Below are 5,025 nucleotides of genomic sequence, written 5' to 3' on the forward strand. Positions count from 1 at the left end.
AATTTTCTGACCTACAACAATTGATATAAATAGATAGATTGACAGAAAGAGAGAGAAACAAGAAGAGCAAGAGAGAGCACACGACCCATGACTTCTGACCTACCACTGTGATATATAGATAGATAGACAGACAGGGACACACAGGAAGGGAAGTACAGCAAACAACCCACGAATTCTGACCTACCACATTAGAGACATAAATAGACAGAGAGACAGAGACAAACAGGAAGGGAGGAACAGCAAACAACCCACGAATTCTGACCTATCACATTGGGGAGAGACAGATAGAGAGACAGAGACAAACAGGAAGGGAAGGACAGCAAACAACCCACGAATTCTGACCTATCACATTGGGGAGAGACAGATAGAGAGACAGAGACAAACAGGAAGGGAGGAACAGCAAACAACCCACGAATTCTGACCTATCACATTGGAGAGACACAGATAGAGACAGAGACAAACAGGAAGGGAAGGACAGCAAACAACCCATGACTTCTGACCTACCACACTGGAGACAGATAGACAGAGAGAGAGACAAACAGGAAGAGAAGTACAGCAAACAACCCACGAATTCTGACCTACCGCTGTGAGATATAGATAGACAGAGACAGGGACAAACAACCCACGAATTCTGACCTACCACACTGGAGAGACACAGATAGACAGAGAGACAGAGATAAACAGGAAGGGAAGAACAGCACACGACCCACGAATTCTGACCTACAACAGTGAGGAGAGACAAGTGGAACGACAGGGACAAACAGGATGAGCAAAGGACAGAACACGACCCACGAATTTCTGACCTACCACATTGGGGAGACACGTGCACGTTCGTACCCAAACTCAACCTTCCCCCTCTCACCCCCAACGGCTCGGCTGAGGAGGAGGAGGGCGAGCAGGTCAGGAAGTGGAACCTTACTTATTCAATCGCGCTTTGTTAGAACTGCACAAGGGGGGGATTAAGGGGGGTGAGGGGGGCATCAGCAGCAGGATCATGAGTCAGGCGAGTCACTGCGTTATATTAGAGAGCGGGAGAGAGTGAATAACGAAAGGTGAACTGGAAAAGGGTGAAGGGTAAGAGGATTTATAGAAGAGGAAGGTCATAGATTCAGATGCCTACAGTGAAAGATTTGAGCCTCCTGACGTCAGCCCAGCGAGAGAAATAAAGAGCAATGGGTTATAATAGAAAGGGAAAGAGAAGAACGAGAGGTGAACTGAAAATGGGGGAAAGAGTGAAAGTTTAAAGATGAAAACCATCGACTTGTATGGATTCAAAAGTCTGTAATGAAAGATTTAAGCCTCCTGACGTCAGCCCAGAGAGATAAATAAAAAGGAATGGGTTATAATAGAGAGGGAAAGAGAAGAACGAGAGGTGAACTGAAAATGGGGGAAAGAGTGAAAGTTTAAAGATGAAAACCCTCGACTTGTATGGATTCAAAAGTCTGTAATGAAAGACTTATGTATCCTGACGTCAGCCCAGAGAGAGAAATAAAGAGCATTGAATTACATCATAGAGAAAGAAGAGAAGGGAACGAAATATGAAGTGGAAAAGAATGAGGAATGAAAATATAAACATGAGAACCGTCGACTTGCACAGATTCAAATGCCTCCAGAGAAAGATTTAAGCTCAGAGAGAGAAATAAAGAGCATTGAATCATAACATTGAGAAGGAAGAGAGAGCAACAAAACATGAACTGGAAAAGGATGAGGAATGAAAATATAAAGATGAGAACCGTCGACTTGCACAGATTCAAATGCCCACAGCGAAAAATTTAATAAGCCTCCTGACTTCAGCCCAGCGAGAGAAATTACGACAGTGCATTATGATATAGACGAAAGAGAGAGAGAGAAGAGAACGAGAGGTGAGGTGAAAAGTACGTAGACTATAGTTTAAAGGTATTGTGATGCATTACACGACTCTTAGCTGATATGTGTTGTGTGTGGTAGCTAACTGGCTGCCTGGATGGAAGGAGGGTTCGAACTGGAGTGTTTATTGTATATTGGATGACGCAGAAACAGCACCAAATAGAAAAATATAGATAGTAAGTAAAGTAAAGTTGGGAGCGTACACTAGAGCTGCGCGTGGCCTCAGTGCCCATCTCCGAATAAATAGATAGATAGATAGATAGATAGTGAAAAAGTTTAAATGAGTCAAGGAGGAAAAGAAGAATTGTGAGAAAAAATTAAGCTGGAAAGATAAATTAAAAAGTTAGAGAGGAGGAAGGGATGAAAGAGAGAAGGTGAGAGAAATAGATAGACAGATAAAAATAGAAAGATAGATAAACACATAATAAATCAAGAAGGAAAAGAGAAAGTGCGAGAAAAATCAGGCTGGAAAGAAAGATTAAAAAGTTAGAAAGGAGGAAGGGATGAAAAAGTGAGAGCAAGTGGTCGATACATAGATAGATAAATAAAATAAATAAAAAAGCAGAAGATTGTGGGAAAAAAATTAAGCTGGAAAGAAAAATAAAAAGTTAGTTAGAGAGGAGGAAGGGATGCAGAGATGAGATGGATAGACAGATAGATAGAGAAACAGACACACACACACACACACACACACACACACACACACACACACACACACACACACACACACACACACACACACACAGAGAAAGAGAGCAAGCAAGCGAGCACATCAGGGCCTAATGACAGAAGAGAGAGAGAGAGAGAGGAGAGAGGAGAGCAGGAATCCAGAGTAGCATTTTTTGAGTGAACAATGATGCGCTTTTCCGGATGAACTTGGACGCATAAAAGAGATGCAGTTTCGTACGAGGTTCTTTTTTTAGGGTCAGACTGAGAGCTTTGGGGAAGGACACGCGACTGAACCCCAAAGACAAAGCAAGGACAAGACGAAACAAGGACAAGACGAGACAAGGACAAGCGACTGAGCCCGAAAGACGAGAGGGAACGAAAAAAAAAGTGTCCGTTAATGTGCCAGTGATAACGAAAAAGAGAAAGAGAAAGAGCGAGAGCGAGAGCGAGAGAGAGAGAGAGAGAGAGAGAGAGAGAGAGAGAGAGAGAGAGAGAGAGAGAGAGAGAGAGAGAGAGAGAGAGAGAGAGAGAGAGAGAGAGAGAGAGAGAGAGAGAGAGAGAGAGAGAGAGAGAGAGAGAGAGAGGAAGAGGAAAGAGAGAGAGAGAGAGAGAGAGAGAGAGAGAGAGAGAGAGAGAGAGAGAGAGAGAGAGAGAGAGAGAGAGAGAGAGAGAGAGAGAGAGAGAGAGAGAGAGAGAGAGAGAGAGAGAGAGAGAGAGAGAGAGAGAGAGAGAGAGAGAGAGAGAGAGAGAGTGAGAGTGAGAGAGAGAGAGAGAGAGAGAGAGAGAGAGAGAGAGAGAGAGAGAGAGAGAGAGAGAGAGAGAGAGAGAGAGAGAGAGAGAGAGAGAGAGAGAGAGAGAGAAGAGAGAAAGAAGAGAGAAAAGAAAAAGAAAGAGAGAGAGAGGAATAGAAGGAGGATCGGAGGAGGAGGAGGAGGAGGAGGAGGAGGAGACAGAAATAATAAAAAAAATAATCTACAAGGGAAAATAATACAAAATAGATAATAAATAAAGAAAAAAATAGTCAAAGAAAATACAAGGAAGGGAGCAAGACAATCAAGACAACAACAATAACAACAACAACAATGACAAGACAATAACAGGTAGTTCCATCAGTCCACACACACACACACACACACACACACACACACACACACACACACACACACACTTTTGTCTTCCACTCTTCCAGAAATAATGGGACTAAAACAACAACAACAAATAACAACAACAACAGTAAATATTAGAAACAATAACTTTTCTCATATTTTTCTTTGTTTTCTTTCTCCTGTTTTGTCTACACCGTCTCTTCTTTCTTTCTCCTCCTCCTCCTCCTCCTCCTCCTCCTCCTCCTCCTCCTTCATCATCATCATCATTCTTATTCTTCGTGTTTTGTTTCTTGTTCTCTTTCTCCTCCTTCTCCTCATTGTCATCATTCATCATCTTCGTCTTAATGCTTCTTTTCTTCCTCCTCCTCCTCCTCCTCCTTTCTTCTTTTTTCCTCCTTTTCCTCCTCAATCACTATTACTCTCCTCAGCTTTTTCTTCTTTTTGCTATTTTTTTCTCCTCCTCCTCCTCCTCCTTTCTTCGTGTCCTTGGCGGTGAGTTGTTCTTGTTGTCATTGATGTTGTTGTTGTTGCTGGGGCGGCGGCGGTGGTGGTGGTGGTGGTAGAGATAGCAAGGCAAAATGATAAATGGTACCTTCTCTCTCTCTCTCTCTCTCTCTCTCTCTCTCTCTCTCTCTCTGATCAATAGCGTGACCTCTCTTGACCTGCTTGAGGGCGTAGGAGGCCTTCATTCCCCTCCCTCATGCTTCCCCAGCCTTCCCCTTCCTTCCCCTCCCCTTTCTTCTTCCTCCTTCTTCGTCCTCTTGCTCTTCTCTTGTCCCTTTCCTTCTCCGCTAAGACTCGTGTGTGTGTGTGTGTGTGTGTGTGTGTGTGTGTGTGTGTGTGTGTGTGTGTGTGTGTGTGTGTGTGTGTGTGTGTGTGTGTGTGTGTGTGTGTGTGTGTGTGTGTGTGTGTGCGCTAATCTCCACCCCTTCCCCTTCTCCCCTTCATCCTCCCTCTCTCTCCGTCCCCTTCTTCCCCTCCCTTCCTCTCCCCCTCACACCTCTCCTTCGTTTCCATTACTCCTTTTCCCCCATTTTCTTTACTCCTTTCAAGCGTCCTATTGGTCTCCTCGAGGTCAGTTGGGTAACCTCCTTCTCCTCGTTGTTGTTGTTGTTGTTGTTGTTGTTGTTGTTGTTGGTACTGACCTTCTTTTACATCATATTCCCCGGTTGTTTTCCTTTTCTCCCTATTTTCATTTCCCTTTTCCTTGTTATCTTATTTCCTTATCTTTGTTATCTTATTTAATTTTCCTTGTTATTTCATTCCTGGTTATTTTCTTTTTCTTCCTCTTCCTTATCTTCCTTTCTTCTTCTTTTCTCCCTTTTCTCTTTCTTCATCGTATTTTACCCCCACTCTCTCTCTCTCTCTCTCTCTCTCTCTCTCT

General features: G+C 43.5%; 1 long non-coding RNA gene across 1 annotated transcript; it reads left to right on the plus strand.

The window, feature by feature from the left end:
- Positions 1–1,095: 1,095 nt before the first annotated feature.
- Positions 1,096–3,090, plus strand: LOC127009305 (uncharacterized). The gene is made up of 2 exons (XR_007761836.1): positions 1,096–1,209; positions 1,373–3,090. It is a non-coding gene; the product is annotated as an uncharacterized LOC127009305 (long non-coding RNA).
- Positions 3,091–5,025: the final 1,935 nt, after the last annotated feature.

Source organism: Eriocheir sinensis, chromosome 40, assembly GCF_024679095.1.
Source record: "Eriocheir sinensis breed Jianghai 21 chromosome 40, ASM2467909v1, whole genome shotgun sequence".
Classification (NCBI taxonomy): domain Eukaryota; kingdom Metazoa; phylum Arthropoda; class Malacostraca; order Decapoda; family Varunidae; genus Eriocheir; species Eriocheir sinensis.